The following is a 22,203-nucleotide window of genomic DNA, read 5'->3' as shown; positions in this document are numbered from 1 at the left end:
AATTGGAAATCCACATGGCCCCACCTCAGATATTTTATCTCACACCTGCACACGACAGCTCTGGGCCCACTACTCAGCAGTCTCAACTTACTGGCATCTCTGTTCTTCACCATTTTCATGAAATCCAGTCAATCAAGGTACTGTGTGGTACACTCATGATCAGCAACAGGTCATCCAAAGGTTCTTCAGTGCCACCTGGTGATGGGAGTTTCAAAAATTTCAGGGTATTTATCTAGCCACTTTCCAAGGATGAAGTTGGAGGCACTGTGAGTTTCAATTTATTCAGGAACCATTTAATGTTGAGGAACCTCATTTCAATGAATGCTCTGGAGAACTCTCAAAGGCAAGGCTTCCCAAAGAGTAGCCAAAAGGTCACATGAAGCCCAGCCCATTGAGGTCTACAATGTGAGGCCCATGTGTGTTTTGACTCTCAACTATGGCTGCCAAGTGTTTCAGAATAAAATCATGTGATATCTTCCTGAGATTCCCAGTGATCAGTCGAAAGCCACCCTTGGCCTAGATTTCAGTTTCCAAGGGCGACTCTCATGTGTGGACTTCTAAAATCACAACACAATTCATGGCAATACTTCTCTGAGATCATTTCCAGAACTCAGTCTCTAAGGGGAATCAAACCAAAGTTCCAGCCCTGGTGGATGCAGTCATTTCTTCCAACCGCTACACAAATGACCACAATTAAAACCAAAATACTCCCACATGGTCCTCACATTTTTCCATATAGACACTCATCATAACCTCTGGCTGGAGGTTTCCATGAGGGGCACAGCACAAGACAGTGTCCAAAATTAGCTCCCTTCTCCCTTATTTGCCTAAAGAAAGGTAGGCCTGGACATCATTCCTGTGAACCAGGAGTGATAAAATAAGGCGGGCCTTAATACTGCTCTGCTTCTCCAATTTGAAGCCTACTGACTGTCAGGTATAGATTCTTTATGTGATTTGGAGTCATGAAAAAACCCAAGCTCATATGCGATAGCCTCTGCAGGGCTTTGAAGAACTCATTTGACCCAAAGGATCCCTATTCTCACTTGATGGAGATCAGGAAACTATCTGAGTAAGGCAAGATACTTCATACACAATGACTGAACTTTTTGCCATTTTGGTTTTGGATGCACACATGGGATCTTTCTTTAGATCCATCAGGTGCTGAGAATCAAACCACTGCCTCACACAGGGCCAAGTGGCTGATTCAGACACATCCCTTTCCAAAGCAATTAAGCAAAGATACACAGATGATGCCAATTCATTTCCATTTGAAAACAGTTTTCTTCAGGCTTCACAAATTGGTTGCCTGAGGCAAAGACCTTCCTGACACTCAGAGCAACAGAAAAATAGGTAAGGAAAAGGCCCAAAGTAGGGTTTCTCTACTGAGACTTTCTTTGTCAAACTGATATCTGAGTTTTCTGAGATGCTTGCTATTCCCTTCAGCTATCCAGTATATGGCAATGTCACAGAGCTTGGAGGTGGTACATATCTTGGACACAAAACCATGAGCCTACTCTGGAGAGTGGCCAGAATTCAGGAAGAAAACAGAAACTTCGGAAAATAGTAGGTGTTGCCCATCACTAAAGCAACCTGCAGTCCACTCATTAATTGGGCAGGATGAATGTTGGCAAGCTTTCTACTAGACAGGACACATCCATTGATGCATTATCTTTTATAATGTCTACAACCACGGACACAGTAGAATACACAGGCATACAAACAATCGCCTTGTCAAATGACTTACTATAAACAGTCCACTCCAAACCAAACAAACCGCCTTTCCTACCTATTCTCAGAACACGAGACTAAACCACAAAATCACAACCACACCCACAACGACACCTCCTACATTCAAGTAGGTCTGTGACTAATTGGAATGTACTCTGACTGATGGACCATACTATGTTTCCTTGAAATGGCCTGTCCTTCTCAGATCTGGTCTCCTTGGCCAACACTGTGAAGTTTTCAGGAGACATTGGTGAGCCACTACCTGCTTTCAAAGGAAAGTCCCCTTTTCAGAGCTCTCCTGGCCTTTGGCAATCCTCACATCAGTAGGTACCAAGGAAGACTTACTCTCTCCTTGGTTATGCCAAACAACTGAGCCCACTGGGAAAGAAAGTGGGACTGACTCAGGGTGCCTTGCTTCCTGGATCCCAAGTTCAGAAGGATCCATGACAAAGGAAGAGAGGTAGGTCGCTTCATTCAGGAACTGAATGAGGTTACTGCCGTGGCAACCACTTTGTCCTAACAATTGCTTTCAAGGGTCCCATGAGATGGAGGCTGTCCCTACTTCCCTTGACACTTTCACAAGTTAGAATGGTATATCAACCATAGGCACCTGGGAATAGCTCCCCACACAGGCCTGGTTTGGTCCATCTTCTCTACATTAAGAAGAGAGAGGCTGATTCAGACACAACCCTTCATCCTTTCAGGTTGTTTGCCATGGAGGATGACTTTTGCTCTCTTAGGTTCTCCATAGCTGCTTACAACTTCTCCTGGAATCATTTCTGCATGGACCTTTGAGTTTCTCAGCATGTGGAAGATCCCCTTCATTCCTGTATTGTAAGACCAACTCTGTCCCTGCTCTTCTGTAAAGTTAAATTGACTGAACAGTCTATGGTTAGGTTTACTAACATGTTCGATTTGGATTAGGAATCTTTCTGAGGGATGAATAATGGTATTGGGAAACTGCAATATTTACAAGAATATATAGGTGAAATATAAGTATGAAAACAGAAATCTAGCTAAGATTTGAAGCCCAGAAGGGCATTGGGCCCTTGATTCGGATACTTAGCTTTGAATTATGTTCTGCACTGATGTGTCAGATCAATCGATATACAATGGTTTAGGTCCTTGTACCATGGATGATTAAATGTAGAAGAGAACTTCCAGTCAAAAGGGGTAGTCGGTAGGATTCGGAAGATTCTCGGTATGTTTAGAAAGAAGAGTGAGTATAGGATTTGGACCAAATGTTCTTTAGCAATAGGGTTTCAGGTAGACAGTGAATGTTAATGTCAGCACATGTGAAGAGACAGTCACAATGATGAACTGGGGAAAATATTTAGGAAAGCAGATATCAATAGAGACATTACGAAATCAGGCAAAGTATAAAGTGAGTGATAGGATTAGATATTTTCAACAGGGTTGAGTTTAAATATATAATCTTAGAAAGAAACAAATATGTAGTGACCAGTAGGATTGACATTTGACAGTATTAGGCAACCTGGACATGGATGTTTAGTAATCCATGCTCACTTTCCTTTTAGTCTTTGCTACAATCTTAAGTGTGACCTTTGCTTTTTTTTGTCCAGAATATTAGTGTGATAAAACGTATATGTAGATCAGGTGACATGAGTATTTCTTCCACCATTTCTGGTAGCAACATATTGAAGACGTATAAATTAGTAATGGGGGTACACAGAGGTGTACCATTTGTCTGTGCATATAGAGATAATGCGTGAATAGACCATACTGTGAATAAATAATATATCTGGTTCTGACTTTAAATAATGGATTGAAATTATATTTGAAAATATACAGGAAATCTTATATTGACATACAAACATTCATTCCAACCAGCTATATATGTAATGGCCATATTAAAGTTATGGTTTATCATGAAGGGTGTGTGAGTTTTGCTTCAAAAGTGATTATGGAAATCGAAAATAATGTGTTTGGAAAGAAGTCTCATGAAAAGACCAGTCAAGAAACCTGGAAGAATACATATTTTATGAAGCAGGAAGTGATTGTGTAACAAATGTCTATAAAATTGTGAACTGGTGGATGAAATATATACCCTATGATTTGCAAAAACTGAAGAAATAGTAATGTACCCGTGTTGAATGAAAATAAACGTCAGAATACACATCATGTCCCATACGAATGTACTTGATTGATGTTAATCTGGGTCAGTTACTGTACAAATATTAGGATATGTAAGCACCATTTACTGAAGTTAGTTTTCAGAACTATGAAACAAAAGTGTATTTCAGGTGGATGAATATTTTTGAGAATAATCTTGTGAAAAGTTGATTATAAATCCATATTCTTGAACATGAATGAATTTCGGGAGTGTATATAAGATACATATATTCCATATTTTAAAAAATCAGGAGAATATATATATATATATATATATATATATATATATATATATATATATATACACAAAACACACACACAGACATTAAAATGTAGGAATATATACGCCAATCAAAATTCATCATAAAATATATAGCATCCACAGATGCAAAAATATTTATTTTACTGAACAAAGATTTATGTATAATGTTGTTCTACTAGGAAGCTCAACCATAGTTTGAGTTTTCAGTTCCAACAGCGTTTAGAGGAGTGATCTGTTCTCACAAGTTGTATCTGCCAAATCAGTCACCTCACAAAAATGTACGTGTGATACCAGGTAGTATTCTATATACACATATAAAAATACATGTGCTGAATAGGCTACAGAGAAATGCAGACAGGAATTTACATATTTGTTAACTTTAACAACACATTGAGAACTATTTCAATTAAAAATTGACTAGATTTATAACACCTACCTTTTATCATGCAAAAGGCAAGTCCAACTATACACCATGCCTCCTCTGAACTGCATGTATTTCTATTCTGTTTGTGTTATTTTTCTCCATCATATTAGGATTAGTAGACAGAGCCTAGTAGGGTATATGTTAGTTTCAGGGATTCAGTATTTCTAATGCAAAATAGGAAATTGAATCCAATGTGTATGCAAATATGTGGTACACAAAAATCTTCCCCTCTCATCCAGAGCAATGCCTTGACATTACCTTCTCCTCAAGTAAGACACAAATAGAGGATAAGAGTTAGAAAATCTGTGAATATATATCTGGAATGGAAAATACTCAGGAGTTCACAACTTTGGAGGTGGTAGAAGAGATTCTAAAAGTAAGGGACAGGGTAAAAATTCCACAAACATGTAGCTCTGCTGGCCTAAATACTTTTTGAGAAACTGCCTTTAAGGGTGGGCACTTGAAATATATGATGTTGTGAGGAGATTTAGTTCCTTTGTAGAGAGACCATCAAATCTGGGTCTGCATCTATGTTACCTGGAGGACATGGTTTCTTATTATTCAATGAACATGAGGCAGCAGTGCTGAATTCTCTCTTTGTAGGTAAACTATGGACACTGGAGTCTAAGTGTCTTTCAGTGTGGACTGTGAAGCCAATTTGTCATCCTCCACTTTTCGTGGTTTTTCTCGCCGCTCCACTGGGAGTTTGGTATTTGCTTCAAGAAATACAAGGAGTTAAAATGGGACACAGTGGTGGAGGGAGTTCTTTAAGTTGTGGTGAGTCAGGGTCTGCAGGAGAATGCACGAACCAAGGTTCTATCCCACGTAGATTGCCCCCTTGAGAATAGCAACATTATTCTGAACATTTCACTTAATCCTCACCATATAAAAAGATGCCTTTACATATATGGGTCTGCTGGCTGCCCCATGTCAATCACAAGCCATTTGGAAGCCAAAGGCTGATCCACATGGCTGCAACACAGATGTTTTATCACACAATTGCATACCACTGTTCTAGGCCCACTACTCACCAGGCTCCAACTTACTGGCATATCTGTTAACCACCATTTTCATGAAACCAAGTCAAACAAGGCAGTGTCTGGTATACTCAGGATCAGAAACAGGACATCCAATGTTTTTTCAGTGCCAGCTGATTTTGGGAATATCAAAAATTTCATGGTAATTTTCTAGCCATTTTTCACGGATGAAGTTTGAGGCTCTGAGTGATTCAATTAATTCAGAAACCATGAAATGTTGAAGAAGCTAATTTCAATGAAACCTCTGGAGCACTCTCACAGGCAAGGTTTCCCTAAGAGTGGCCAAAATGTCACATGAAGCCAGGCCCATTGAGATCTACAATGTGAGGTCTATGTGTGTTTTGAAACTCAAATATGGCTGCCAAGTCTTTAACAATAATTTCATGTAATATCCGGGCAGAGATTCCCAGTGTTCTGTGGAAATCCAACCTCGGCCTAGATCTCAGGTTCCAAGGGCGACTCTCATGCGTGGCCTCCTAAAATCACAACACAATTCATGGCAATAATTATCTGAGGTCAGTTTCAGAACTCAGTCTCTAAGGGGAATCACAACAGAGTTCAAGCCCAGGTCGACCCAGTCATCTCTTCCAACTGCCACACAAATGACCACAATTAAAACCAAAACACTCTCACATGGTCCTCAACTTCTTCCATATAGACACTCCTTATAACGTCTGGCTGGAGTTTTCCATGAGGGGCACAGCCCAAGATTGTGTCCAAAATAAGCTCCTGTTCCCCTCATTTGCCTAACATCAAGGTGGCCTGGACACAATTCCTGTAAACCAGGAGTGATCAAATAGGCCTGCCATTAATACTGCTCGGCTTTTCCAATTTGAGGCCTTCTGACTCTGTGGTTTAGATTCTTTATGTGAATTTGAGTCATGAGAAAACCCAAGCACCTCTGAAGAGATTTGAAGAACACATTTGGCCCAAAGGATCCCTATTCGCACTTGATGGAGGTCAGGATTCTAACAGAAGAAGGTAAGAGAATTCATTCACAATGAGTGAACTTTTTGCCATTTTGGTTTTGGATGCACACATGGGATCTTTCTTTAGATCCATCAGGTGCTGAGAATCTAAGCCACAGCCTCACACAGGGCCAAGATGCTGATACAGACACATCTTTTCCCAAAGCAATTAAGCAAAGAGACACAGGTGATGCCCTTCATTTCCATTTGAAAACTGTTTTCTTTAGGCTTCCCAAAGGGGAGGCCTGAGGCAAAGACATCCTGATATTTAGGGCAAAAGAACAATAGGTTATCAAAAGGCCCAAAGGAGGGTTTCCCCACTGAGACTTTTCTGGTCACACTGATATCTGAGTTTTCTGAGATGCTGGCCATTCCGTTCAGATATCCAGTACATGGCCATGTCACAGAGATTGGAGGTGGTACATATCTTGGACACAAAACCAAGAGCCTATTCTGAGGAGTGGCCAGAATTCAGAAAGAAAACAGGGACTTAGGATGGTAGTAGGTGTTGCCCATCGATATGGAAACCGCACTCCATTCATAAATTGGGCAGGATGAATGCTGGGAAGCTTTCTACTAGAGAGGACACATCCATTGATGCATTCTCTTTTCTAATGTATACAAGCACGGACACAGTGGGATACACAGACATAGAAACACTCACCTTGTAAAACGACTTACTAGAAACAGTTCACTCCAAACCAAACAAACCTCCTTTCCTACCTATTCTCAGAACAGAGACAAAACCACACACCCACACTCACAAAGACACCTCCTTCCCCCAAGTAGGGCTGTGATTATCTGGAGTGTCCTCTGACAGGTGGGCCATACTATGTTCCCCGGTAATGATCTGTCCTGTCTCAGATCTGGTCTCCTTGTCCAACTCTGTGAAGCAGTCAGGAGCCAGCGGTGAGCCACTACCTGCTTAGTCAGGAAAGGCCCCTGTTCAAATCTTTCCTGGCATTTGGCCATCCTCACATCAGTCAGTACCAAGAAGACTGACTCTGTCCTTGGTGATTCCAAACAAATTAGACCACTGGGACTGGGACTGGGACTGGCTCTGGTGCCTGGCTTCCTGGATCCTAAGTTCAGAAAGTTCCGTCAAGAAGAAAGTGAGGTAGGTCACTGAATGAGGTCACTGCCTTGGCAACCACTTTGTTCTAACAGTTGCTTCAAAGGGTCCCATGAGATGGAGGCTGCCCCTACTTTCTTTTGACACTTTCACAACTAGAATGGTATATCAAATTTAGGCACCCAAGAACAGCTCTCCACACAAGCCTGGTTCGGTTCATCTTCTCTACATTAAGAAGAGAGAGGCTGATTCAGACACAACCCTCCATACTGACCTGGTTGTTTGCCATGGTCTCTCAGGTCCTTCATTGCTGCCTACATCTTCTCCAGGGATCATTTCTGCATGGTCCTTTGAGGTTCTCAAAGGTGGAGGATCCCCTACATTCCTGTATTGTAAGAACAAATCTGTCTCTGCTCTTCTGTAAAGTTAGATTGAGTGAACAGTGTATGGTTAAGGTTAATATCATGTTCGATTTGGGTTAGAAATCATTCTGCTGGATGAATAATGGTATTGGGAACCTGCGATATTTATAAGAATATAGAGGTTAAATATATGTATAAAAACAGAAATTAAAGTAAGATTTGAATCCCAGAAGGGCATTTGGCCATTGATTGGGTTATTTAGCTTTGAATTACTGTCTGCACACATGTCTCAAATAAATCGATATACAATGGCAGAGGAACTTGAACCTTTGATGATTGAATGCGGAAGAGAACATCCAGTCAAAAGGGATAGTCGAAAGAATTAGAAAGATAGTCGTTAGGTTTAGCAAGTAGAGTTAGTATTGGATATGCAACAAAAGTTCTTTAGCAATTTTTTTTCGGGCAGTGAGTGAATATAAATGTCAGCACATATGAAGAGTCAGACACAATGATGAACTGGGGAAAATTTGTAGGAAAGCAGATATCAATAGAGACATTAAGAAATCAGGCAAAGTATAAAGTGTGTTATAGGATAAGACATTTTCAACAGGGTTGAGATTGAATTTCTAATCTTAGGAAGAAACAAATATGTAGGTCACTAATAGGATTGACATTTGAGAGAATTAGGCAACATGGACATGGATGTTGTTAGTAATCCATGTTCACTTTCCATTTAGGCTTTGGTACAATCCTAAGTGGGACATTTGCATTTTGTTTCCAGAATATTACTGATATAAAATGTATATGTAGATCAGGTGACATGATTATTTCTTCCACCACTTCTAGGAGCAATATTTTGAGGACGTATAAATTAGTATTGGGGCTACAAAGATTTGTACCCTGTTTCTATGAATAGAGTGATAATACATGAATAGACCTTACTTTGAATAAATAATATAACTGGCTCCACTTTAAATAATGGTTTGAATTGATATCTGAAAATATATAAGAAAGCTTATATTGATATACAATAATTCATTCCAACCAGTTATACACCTAATGTTAATATTAGGGTATGGTTTATCATAAAGTTTGTGTGAGTTTTGCTTCAAAAGTCATTATGGAAATCGAAAATAATGTATTTGGAAAGAAGTCTCATGAAAAGACCAGTCAAGGAACACTGAGGAATTCATGATTTCTGGAGTAGGAAGTGATTGAAATTGAAAAAAAAAATGACGATAAATTAGCTTACTTGTGGATGAAAATGAACATCAAAATACACATCATGTCCCATAGGAATCTACTTGCATTGATGTTAAGAACTGTGTCAGTTACTGTAGAAATATTAGGATTTCTCTGCACCATTCACCAAAGTTAGTTTTCTTTTTTAAAAATTTTTATTTATGCTTGTTCAAAACATTACATAGTTCTTGATATATCATATTCCACACTTTGATTTAAGTGGGTTATGAACTCCCATTTTTACCCCATATACAGATTGCAGAATCACATCAGTTACACATCCATTGATTTACATATTGCCATACTAGTGTCTGTTGTATTCTGATGTCTTTCCTAACCTCTACTATCCCCCTCCCCTTATCTCCCCTCCCCTCTTCTCTCTCTACCCCTCTACTGTAATTCATTTCTCCCGCTTGTATTATTTTTTTCCTTTCCCCCACCTCCTCTTGAATGTAATTTTGTATAAACCTGAGGGTCTCCTTCTATTTCCATGCAATTTCCCTTCTCTCTCCCTTTTCCTCCCTCCTCTCATCCCTGTTTAATGTTAATTTTCTTCTCATTCTATTCGTCCCTACTCTGTTCTTAGTTACTCTCTTTATATCAAAGAAGACATTTGGCATTTGGTTTTAGGGTTTGGGTAGCTTCACTTAGCATAATCTTCTCTAATGCCATCAATTTCCCTGCAAATTATATGATTTTGTCATTTTTTAATGCAGAGTAATACTCCATTGTGTATAAATGCCACATTTTTTATCCATTCATCTATAGAAGGGAATCTATGTTGGTTCCACAGTCTTGCCATTGCGAATTGTGCTGCTATGAACATCAATGTAGCAGTGTTTCTGTAGCATGTTATTTTTAGGTCTTTAGGAAAGAGACTGAGAAGAGAAATACCTGGGTCAAATGGTGGTTCCATTCCCAGATTTACAAGAAATATCCATACTGATTTCTAAATTGGCTTCACCAATTTGAAGTCCCACCAGCAATGTACAAGTGTACCCTTTTCTCCACATCCTCGCCAGCACTTGTTGATGTTTGAGTTCATAATAAATATCTGGAATGGAAAATGCTCAGGAGTTCACAACCTTGAAGGTGGTAGAGGAGTTTCCAAAAGTAAGGGACAGGGTAAATACGACAAACATGGAGCTCTGTCGGCCTTAAGACTTCTTGAGAAAATGCCTCTGAGGTTGGGCACTTGAAATATATGTTGTTGTCAGGAGCTTTAGCTTCCTTTGTAGTGAGACCATCAAAGCTGAGTCTGCATCTATGTGACCTGGAGAACATGGTTTCTTATTTTCCTATGAACACGAAGCAGCAGTGCTGAATTCTCACTTTGTAGGCAAACTGGGGCTACTGGGGGCTAAATGTCTCCCCGTGTGGACTGTGAAGCCATTTGATCATCCTTCACATTTTGTCATGTTATTTGATGCTTCACTGGGAGTTTGGTATTTACTTTACGAAATAAAAGAGTTTAACTGGCACACAGTGCTGCAGGGAGTTCTGTCACGTGCTGTTGGGCAGGGTCGGCAGGAAAATGTACCAACCAGGCTTCTATCCCACATAGTTGGCCCCTTGACCATAGCAAACTGATTCTGAACATTGCCCTGAAACCTCTCCATATAACAAGATGCCTTTACATACAAAGGTCTGCTAGCTGCACCATGTCAGTCACAAACCATTTCTAAGCCAATGACAGATCCTCGTGGCCCCACCACAGATGTTTTTTCACACACCTACACTCCTCTGCTCTAGGCACACTACTCAGAAGGCTCCAAATTACTCTCATCTCTGTTCTACACCATTTTCATGAAACTCAGTCAAACCAGGCACTGTCTTGTATACTCTTAATCAGCAACAGGACATCAAATGGTTCTCCAGTGCCAGCTGGTCATGGGAATTTGAAAAATTTCATGGTATTTATCTAGCCATTTTTCAAGGATGAAGTTGGAGGTACTGTGGGTTTTAATTCATTCAGGAACCGTTAAATGTTGAGGAAGCTCATTTCAATGGATCTCTAGAGAACTCTCACAGGCAATTCTTCCCAAAACGTGGCCCAAGGTCACATGAAGCCAGCCACATTGAGGTCTACAATGTGAGGTCCATGTGTGTTTTGACTCTCAACTATAGCTGCCAAGTCTTTCAGAATATAATCAAGTGATATCCTCGCTTAGATTCCCAGTGGTTTTTGGAAAGCCACCCTGGGCCTAGATCTCAGTTTCCATGGGTGACTCTCATGCGTGGCCTCCGAAAATCCCAACACAATTCATGGCAACACTTCTCTGAGTTCAGTTCCAGAACTCAGTCTCCAAGGAGAATCCCACAAGAGTTGAAACCCAGGTGGATGCAGTCATCTTTTCCAACCACCACACAAATGACCACAATTAAAACAAAAACACTTGCACATGGCCCTCATCTTCTTCTATACAGACACTCATCATAACCTCTGGCTGACAGTTTCCATGAGGGTCGCTACCTAAGACAGTGTCCAAAATAAGCTCCCTTGCCCCTCATTTGCCGAAAGTCAGGGTGGCCTAGACACCCTTCCTGTGAACCAGGACTGATCAAATAGGGCTGGCGTTAATACTATTCTGCTTTTCCAATTTGAGGCCTACTGACTGTCAGGTATAGATTCTTTATGTGATTTGGACTCATCAGAAAACCCAAGCACTTCTGCAGGGCTTCAAAGAACTCATTTGACCTAAAGGATCCCTATTCTTACTTGATTGGGGTCAGAAATCTAATAGAGGAAGGCAAGAGACTCATTGAAAATGACTGATCTTTTTGCCATTTCTGTTTTGAATGCACACATGGAATCTATCTTTAGATGCATTAGGTGCAGAGAATCTAAGCCACAACCTCACACAGAACCAAGAGGCTAATTCAGACACATCCTTTTACAAAGCAATTAAGCAAAGAGCCACAGGTGATGCCCATTTATTTCCACTTGAAAACTGTTTCTTCAGGCTTCACAAAGGGGTGGCCTGAGGAAAAGACCTTCCTGACACTTAGGGCAACAGAAGAACAGGTAAGCAAAAGAACCAAAGCAGGGTTTCTCCACTGAGACTTTCCTGGTCACACTGATATCTGAGTTTTCTGAGATGCTCCCCATTCACTTCAGCTATCCAGTACATGGCCATGTCACAGAGCTTGGAGGTGGTATATATCTTGGAAACAAAACCAAGAACCTATTCTGGAGAGTGGCCAGAATTCAGGAAGAAAACCGGATCTTAGGAAGATAGTACGTTTTGCCCATCCAGAAAGCAAGCCGCTGTCCAATCATCAAATGGGCAGAATGAATGCTGGGAAGCTTTCTACTAGACAGGACACATCCATTGATGCATTCTCTTTTCTAATGTCTACAACCACAGACACAGTGGTATACACAGACATAGAAACACTCACCTTGTCAAACGACTTACTAGAAACAGTCGAATCCAAACCAAAAAAACCACATTTCCTTCCTATTCTCAGAACGTGTGACAAAACCACAAAACCACAACCACTCCCACAAAGGTACCTCCTTCCCCCAAGTAGGTCTGTGACTATCCAGAGTGTCCTCTGACTGGTGGGCCATACAATGTTCCCCCGAAATGTCCTGTCCTGTCTCAGATCTGGTCTCCTTGGCCAACTCTGTGAAGTTGTCAGGAGCCAGCGGTGAGCCACTACCTGCTTTCTCAGAAAATGTTCCTCTTCAGAGTTCTCCTGGCATTTGGCCATCTTCATATCAGTAGGTACCAAGAAAGACTGACCCTGTCCTTGGAAAAACCGAACAAGTGTGCCCACTGGGACTGGGACTGGGACTGGCTCTGGGTGCCTTTCTTCATGGATCCCAAGTTCAGAGAATTCCTTCTCCAAGGAAGTGAGGTAGGTCACTTCCTTCAGGAACTGAATGAGGTTACTGCCTTGGCAACCATTTTGTCCTAACAGTTGCTTCTAAGAGTCCAATGAATTGGAGGCTGCCCCTACTTCCAGTGAAACTTTCACAAGTTAGCATGGTATATCAACCATAGGCACCAAAAAAAAGCTCTCCAGATAGGCCTGGTTTGGTCCATCTTCTATACATTAAGAAAAGAAATGTTGATTCAGACACATCCCTTCATGCTAACCAGGTTGTTTGCCATGGAAGATGACTTTTGCTCTCTGAGGTCATTCATAGCTGCCTACATCTACTCCAGGGATCATTTCTTTAATGACCTTTGAGGTTCTCAGCAAGTGGAAGATCCCCTAATTTCTGTATTGAAAGACCAATTCTGTCCCTGCTCTTCAGTAAAGTTAGATTGAGGGAACTGTGTATGGTTAGGGTTAATAACATGTTCCATTTGGGTTAGGAATCATTCTGCGGGATGAATTATGGTATTGGGAACGTGCGATATTTATAAGAATATAAGTGAAATATAAGTATAAAAACAGACATCTAGGTAATATTTGAAGCCCAGAATGGCATTGGATCCTTGGCTGGGATACTTAGCTTTGAATTATATTCTGCACAGATGTCTCAGATAAATCGATATACAATGGCATAATTCCTTGTACCTTGGTTGATTGAATGTTGAAGAAAACATCAAGTCAAAAAGGATAATTGGTAGGATTAGTAAGATAGTCGGTAGGTTTAGAAAGAAGAGTGAGTATGGGATTTGGATGAAAAGATCTTTAGCAATAGGCTTTCGAATAGAGAGTGAATGTAAATGTCAGCACATGTGGAGAGTCTGTCACAATGATGAACTGGGGAAAATATGTAGGAATGCAGATATCAATAGAAACATTAGGATTTCAGGCAAAGTATAAAGTGAGTCATAGGATTAGACATTTTCAACAGGCTTGAGTTTGAATATATAATCTTAGGAAGAAACAAACATGTAGTCACCAATAGGATGAACTTTTGAGAGCATTAGGCAACATGGACATGGATGTTTTCCGTAATCCATGCTCACTTTCCATTTAGGCTTTGGTACAAACATAAGTTTGACCTCTTCTTTCTGTGTGCAAAATATTACTGTGGTAAAATGTATATGTAGATCAGGTGACATAAGTATTTCTTCCACCATTTCTGGGAGCAATATTTTGAAGACGTATAAATTATTAATGGCGGTAAAAATGGTGTACCCTGTGTCTATAATTTTAGAGATAATACATGAATAGACCATCCTGTAAATAAATAATATAACTGGTTCTAACTTTAAATAATGGATTGAATTGATATCTGAAAATATACAGAAAATCTTATATTGATATACAGTCCTTCATTCCAACCAGTTATACATCTAATGGTTATATCAGCATTATGATTTTTCATGAAGAATGTGTGAGTTTTGCTTCAAATGTGATAATGGAAATCGAAAATAATTTGTTTGGAAAGAAGTCTCATGAAAAGACCACTCAAGAAACCTGGAGGAATACATGTGTTTTGAAGCAGGAAGTGATTGAAAGTGAAACAAATGCCTATAAATTTGTGAACTTGTGGATCAAATATATATCCTATGATGAGCGTAAAATGAAGAAATAGTAATGTACCACTGTTACATAAAAATGAACGTCAAAATACATATCAGGTCCTCTCCCACAGGAATCTACTTTCATTGATGTTAAACTGGGTCAGTTACTGTAGAAATATTAGGATAATGCCGCAGTCTTGCTGGGCATAGTCAGGAGCCACTTGTCAAAAGAAACTAACTTTATTTTTAGAACCACTAGCAAAACAAAACAGCCTCTCAAGAAAAACCTTCAGAGCACCAACTGCCACCACTGGCTTCCCAAAATCTCTCCCTCCCACACGAGCCTCTCTCCACCTCCCACAATCTTCCTGCTCTTGAGGCCGATTGGCTGGGTCATGTGGGCGGAGTCAAAAAAAAGTCCCCCAATGAGCAGTTTTGTGGTCTGAAAGGGCAGGAAAACAGCCCAATGAGCATCTCCAATGAGCATCACCACAGAGGAGCCAATCAGCTAGATGTTGCTGGGGCCTCTGTGAGCCAATCATCAGCCGGCAGCTGGAAGTTTGCTCACAGCAGGAATTTTGCTGGGGCCCCTTCGGCTGTGGCTCTCAACATCTCCCCATCTCTGTTTAAACAACACGCATGTGGCTTAGGGACCGTGCCTGCCTAGGTTGTCCAATAGTACATATGGCCTTTACCTGTTAGGTTGGTACCATTGCAATTGGATCTTACCCGTCACTGACTACCGGTCCAGTATAGAGCCACACCTGTGGAGAGGTCTTTGTACCAGTGGGGGTGGGTGAGGTTCTTTGCCTCACCTCTGTTGGCCCCCAAATTTTAGCTGGACGATCATGACACGCAGAAGGGAGGAAGATACACGAACCCAATTGACGGCTCCTTTTGGAAAAATTGTACCACCGATGACATCATCAGCAAATATACCCCAACAATACCACAAGTCGCTGCACCAACAGATAGTTCACAATGCACAGAGGTGAGTTCACAATGTGTCCAGGCAAGTTCTGCAAGCAGTTCAGGGATGGCTATTGAAGAAGCTGTAGATTGGTATTATCTTTGATTTCACCTGCACTGGGATGAAGATAGGAATTCGGGCAATAATGGCTAATTAAAAAAAAATATGTAACATTCCAGAAGGCACTAAAACTTAAAAAATTATGTAACATTCCAGAAGGCACATCAAAAACCAAAATGGCCCAAAAAGCAGTCATTGAGGATGAAGTCTCTCACCTTCCTCTGTAAGGTTCCTGACCTCCATAAAATGAGAAAAAGGATTTTTTCAGTCAAATGAGTACTTCAAAACCCAGCAGAGGGTAGCCAATGGGTTATTGGGTTTTTTCATGACTCCAATTCACATCAAGAATCTATACTCCACAGACAGTAGGCCTCAAATTGGAGAAGCAGAGCAGTATTAAAGTCAGGGCTATTTGAACACTCCTGGTTCAAAGAATGGGTGTCCAGGCCACCCTGACTTTAGGCAAATGAGAGGAAAGGGAGATTATTTTGGACACTGTCTTGGGCTGTGCCCTTCAAGGAAAAGTCAAGCCAGAGGTTATGATGAGTGTCCATATGGAAGAAGATGAGGGCCATTTGGGAATGTTTTGGTTTTTATTGTGGTCATTTGTGTGGCAGTTGGAAGAGATGACTGGGTCCACCAGGGCTTGAACTCTGGTGTGATTCCCCTTAGAGACTGAGTTCTGGAACTGACCTCAGAGAAGTATTGCCATGATTTGTGTTGGGATTTTAGGCGGCCACCCATGAGAGTCGCCCTTTGAATCTGAGATCTAGGCCCGGGGTGGCTTTCCACAGAGCACTTGAAATCTCAGACAGAATATCATATGATATTATTTTGAAATACTTGCCAGACATAGTTGAGAGTCAAAACACACATGGACCTCACATTGTAGACCTCAATTGGCCTGGCTTCATGTGACTATTTGGCCACTCTTTGGGAAGCCTTGCCTGTGAGAGTTCTCCAGAACTTTCATTGAAATGAGCTTCCTCACATTTAATGTTTCCTGAAAGAATTGAAACCCACAATGCCTCCAACTTCATCCTTGTAAAATGGCTAGATAAATACCATGAAATTTTTGAAATTTGCATGAAGAGGTGGCAATGGAGAACTTTTGATGTCCTGTTGCTGATCATTAGTGTATCAGACAGTGCCTTGATTGATTTGGTATAGTGAAAATGGTGTAGAACAGAGATGCCGGTTAGATGGAGACTGCGGAGTAGTTGACCCAGAGCTGTGGTGTGCAGGTGTGTGATAAAATATTTATGGTGGTGCCATGTGGATCTGCCATTGACTTCAAATGGCTTTTAGCTGACATGGTGCACCCAGCAGAACCTTATATTCAAAGGCATCTTGTTATATGGAGAGGTTTCAGGGCAATGTTCAGAATCAGGTTGCTATGGTCAAGGGGGCAAGCTATGTGGGATAGAAGCTGGGTTGGTGCATTCTCCTGCAGACTCAGACCCACCACATGTCAAGAACTCCCTCCAACACTGTGTCCCAGTTGAACTCCTTGTATTTCGTGAAGCAAATACCAAACTTTCAGTGCAGCACCAAGAAACACCACGAAAATTGGAGGATGACTAAATGGCTTCACAGTCCACATGGTTAGACACTTAGGCCCAGTGGCCTCTGTTTACCTACAAAGAGAGAAATCAGCACTGCTTCCTCTGGTTCATTGGAAAATAAGAAACCATGTTCTCCAGGTCACATAGATGCAGACCCAGCTTTGATGGTTTCACTGGAAATGAAGACAAAGCTCCTGACAACAACATATATTTCAAGTACCACACATCAGAGGCAGTTTCTCCAGAAGTCTTTTTTTCCAGCAGAGCTCCATGGTTGTGGAGTGTTTACCCAGTCACTTACTTTTGGAAACTCCTCTACCAGCTCCCAGGTTGAGAACTCCTGTAAATTTTCCATTCCAGATATGTATTCACAGATTTTCTAACTCTTCTCCTCTAATTGTGTCTCACTTGGGGCAAAGGTAATGTCAAGGCATTGTTCTGGATGAGAGTGGGAAGATTATCGTGTAGCACATATTTGCATACACATTGGATTCATTATCCTATTATCCATTTGAAATACTGAATCCCTGACACTAACCCATACCCTACTAGACACTGACTACTTATCCTAAAATGATGGAGAAAAAGAAACCTAACAGAATAGAAATACAGGCCTTTTGTAAGAGGCATGGTGTATACTTGGATTTTCCTTCCCCTTTATCAAGGTTATGTGTTATAAATCTAGTCAACTTTTCATTGTAATATTTCTCCATGAGTTTTCAAAGTTAACACATATGTAAATTCCTGTCTCCTTTTCTCTGTAGCCTCTTTAGAACATGTATATTTTTATGCATATACAGACTCCTACCTGGTAACACACGTACATTCTTGTGAGCTCACTGATTTTGGAATATACAAATTATGAGAATAGATAACTCCCCCTAAAAACTGATGGAACTGAAAATTCAACCTATGGGTGAGCTTCCTAGGGAACAACATTATACATAAATCCATGTTCAGTAAAATGAATATTTTTAGATATGTGGATGATATATATTTCATGATAAATTTCGATTGGCATATATATTGCTACATTTTATTGTTGTGTGTGTGTGTATATATATATATATATATATATATATATATATATATATATATATACTCTCCAGATTTTCCAGATTTTCCAAAATATGAAATAAATGTGTCTTATTATACACTCCCTAAATTCATTCAAGTTTATGTATGTGGATTTTAAATCAACGTTTCACATGATTATCATCAGTCTGGCTGGGCACAATTCAGGAGCCAATTGTCAAATGAAACGATCTTTATTTTTAGTAGCATACACGCCAAACAAAACAGCTTCTCAGGAAAAACCCTCAGAGCCCAACTGCCACCACAGTCTTCCCACAAGCCTCTCCCTCAACCACAAGCCCCCTCCTCTTGAGGCCGATTGGCTGGATCACATGGGTGGAGCCAAAAAGTCCTCCAATGAGCAGCTCCGTTGTCTGAAAGGGCAGGGAAACAGCCCATTGAACATCACCACAGAGGAGCCAATCAGCTACATGTTGCTGGGGCCTCTGTGAGACAATCATACACTGGCAGTCTGAAAGGGCCGGGAAACAGCTCAATGAGCATCTGCAATGAGCATCACCACAGAGGAGCCAATTAGCTAGATGTTGCTGGGGCCGCTATGAGCCAATCATCAGCCGGCAGCTGGAAGTTTGCTGGTAGCTGGAAGTTTGCTGGGGCCCCTTTGGCTGTGGCTCTCAACATCTTCCCCTCTCTGTTTAAACAACAAGCATGTGGCTTAGGGATCATGCCTGCCTTTGGTTGTCCAATAGTACATGTGGTCCTTACTGGGGACTCTTTGGCTGTGGCTATCAACAGGATTTGTATGTAGCATTCACTGAAGTTAGTTTTCAGTACTAGGAAACAAATATGTATTTCAGGTGGATAAATATTTCTGAGAAAAATCTTGTGAAAAGTTGATTATAAATCCACATACTTGAACATGAATGAATTTAGGGAGTGTAAATAAGATACATATATTTCATATTTTGAAAAATCTGGAGAGAGTGTGTGTGTGTGTGTGCCGCAGTCTGGCTGGGCACAATTCAGGTGCCACTTGTCAAAGGAATCTAACTTTATTTTTAGAACCACGCAAGATAAACAAAACAGCTCCTCAGGAAAAAACCCTCAGAGCCCAACTGCCACCACCGGCTTCCCACAAGCCACACACCCCAACCCAGCCTCTTCCTCCCACAATCCTCCTGCTCTTGAGGCCGATTGGCTGGGTCACATGGGCGGAGCCAAAAAAGTCCCCCAATGAGCAGCTCCATGGTCTGAAAGGGCAGGGAAACAGCCCAATGAGCATCACCACAGAGGAGCCAATCAGCTAGATGTTGCTGGGGCCACTGTGAGCCAATCATCAGCTGGCAGTCTGAATGTTTGCTGGGGTCCCTTCGGCTGTGGATCTCAACATCTCCCCCTCTCTGTTTAAAGAACAAGCATGTGGCTTAGGGACCGTGCCTGCCTTAGGTTGTCCAGTAGTACATATAGTGCTTACCCGTTATCGCATGAGCTGACCTCAAGGCGTCAGCCTCCTGTCTTAGGTTGGTACCATAGTATTGGATCTTACCCGTTGTTGACTACCAGTCCAGTATACAGCCACACCTGTGTAGAGGTCTTCGTACCAGCGGGGGGGTGAGGTTCTTTACCTCAGCTCTGTTGGCCCCCAATTTTTAGCTGAACGATCATGACAAACAGAAGGGAGGAAGATACACCAAGCCAGCTGACGGCTCCTTTTGGAAAAATTGTACCACCAATGACACCATCAGCATAAATACCCCAACACTACCAGAAGTCGCTGCACCAACAGATAGTTCACAATGCATACAAGTGAGTTCACAATGCATATAAGTGATACATAGTCCAGGCAAGTTCTGCAAGCAGTTCAGTGATGGCTATTGCAGAAGCTGTAGATTGGTTTTGTCTTTGTCTTCATGCACTGGGATGAAGATAGGAATTCTGGCAATAGTGGCTAAAGAAAAAATTATGTAACATTCCAGAAGGCACTAAGAGAAAACAATTTTCTTAACAATTTACATTGTCTTCACCGGCACAGGGATGAAGATAGAAATTTTGGCAATAACGGCTAAAGAAAAAATTATGTAACGTTTCAGAAGGCATTAAAAGAAAACAATTTTCTCAACAATTTACATTATCTTTAAGAGAATTATTAAATATAATGAAAAGGAAAGGTGAAAGTAAACAAACAGATCTGTATAACCTCCTTTTGTGTTCACATATTAAAACAATCTTCAACAGCTGTTTACCCAATTTAAATTAAACCATTTAAATCACGTGAATAAAAAAAAATATCTGGATCCATTTTTTCATGAGCGCTCATCATATATGACATATGGACATACGTACATTCAAACACAAAACACAAGTGTGCACACATAATACATACGACACATAACATAATAGTAAAGGCCTTATAACATTTTACAGGTGGAATCTCCATTGCAATGTTTAAAAACTCTATAGTCAAAAAATAGAACTGATCAGCAAAACATTAACCTAGGTCTGTATGAGCTCAAAAAAAAAATAAACAAAATATGGGTAAGGGAAATAATAAAATAGATATTGAAAAAAGCATTCTGCTTCTGTCGCAGATGTAAGAATAACCAAACTGCAGTTCTGGATATCACATCCTCTTTTTGGTCTGTAGAAATTGCTTTAGTTAATCTGTCTGGAATCCAAATCAGCTGCTGTTCTCCCTGTGGAAACACATAAACAGACCCCCGACTCCAGGCAATCACTGGGTCAGGACTTTAGTTAATCTCTCTGGAATCCAAATCGGCTGCTGTTCTCCCTGTGGAAACACACAAACAGACCCCCGACTCCAGACAATTACTGGGTCAGGACCTTTCCATTGTCCTGTTAGAATATCCTTCCAAAGTACCTTGGGCTTATGTACATTTTTTGCACACATATGCCTTTCCACAGCACTAAGCCCTGATGAATCCAAATTTAAAAAGTTTAGAGTAAAAAGGGTTATTTTAAGTTTATCTTTGGGGAATATATACCCCTTCCCAATTCCTTCTTTTTGCTTTAATAAGTACATTTTAATAGTTTGATGAGCTCTTTCAACTATGCCTTGTCCCTGTGGATTGTATGGGATTCCTGTTATATGAGTAATGCCAAATGATGAGCAAAATTGTTTAAAAGAGGTTGAAGTATAACGAGGGGCATTATCTGTTTTTAACTGTTTTGGAACGCCCACAGTGGCAAAATTTTGTAAGCAATGAGCTATAACATCTTTAGTTTTTTCTCCAGCATGAAGAGAGCCCATCAAAAATCTAGAAGAAGTATCAACTGTAACATGCAAACATTTCAATTTTTCAAATTCTGGCAAGTTTGTGACGTCCATCTGCCAAATATGGTTAGGTATCTGTCCTCTAGGATTGACTCCAAGATTAACTTGTGGTAAAAAGGTCACACAATTTTGACATTGTTTTATTATTTTCTAGCTTGTTCCTTAGTTATTTTAAAACGCTTTTGTAAAGTATTAGCATTGACATGGAACTTTTTATGAAAATTTGTAGCTTCTTCTAGTGTAGAGAAAATATGTATGTCATGTGTAGTTTTATCTGCTAAATCATTGCCCAAACTAAGGGCTCCAGGCAATCCTGTATGTGCCCTTATATGTTCTATAAAGAATGGATCTTTTCTTTCTCAAATTAGACTTTGTATAGTGGAAAGCAAAGAGAAAACAGTAGAGGAAGGGGAAATCCTACCAGCATCTTCAAGGGATACTATAGCATTAACTATATACTGACTATCGGAAAACAAATTAAATACAGAATCTTTAAACATCACAAAAGCCTGTAATACTGCATTAAGCTCTACCATTTGAGCTGATTGTTTGGGTACTAAAAATGTAAAATTTTGATCAGGTGTAACTATTGCCGCTGTACCATTATTTGATCCATCAGTG

The sequence above is a fragment of the Callospermophilus lateralis genome, unplaced genomic scaffold, assembly GCF_048772815.1.
Source record: "Callospermophilus lateralis isolate mCalLat2 unplaced genomic scaffold, mCalLat2.hap1 Scaffold_60, whole genome shotgun sequence".
NCBI classification, from domain to species: domain Eukaryota; kingdom Metazoa; phylum Chordata; class Mammalia; order Rodentia; family Sciuridae; genus Callospermophilus; species Callospermophilus lateralis.
This window is presented reverse-complemented; position numbering follows the sequence as displayed.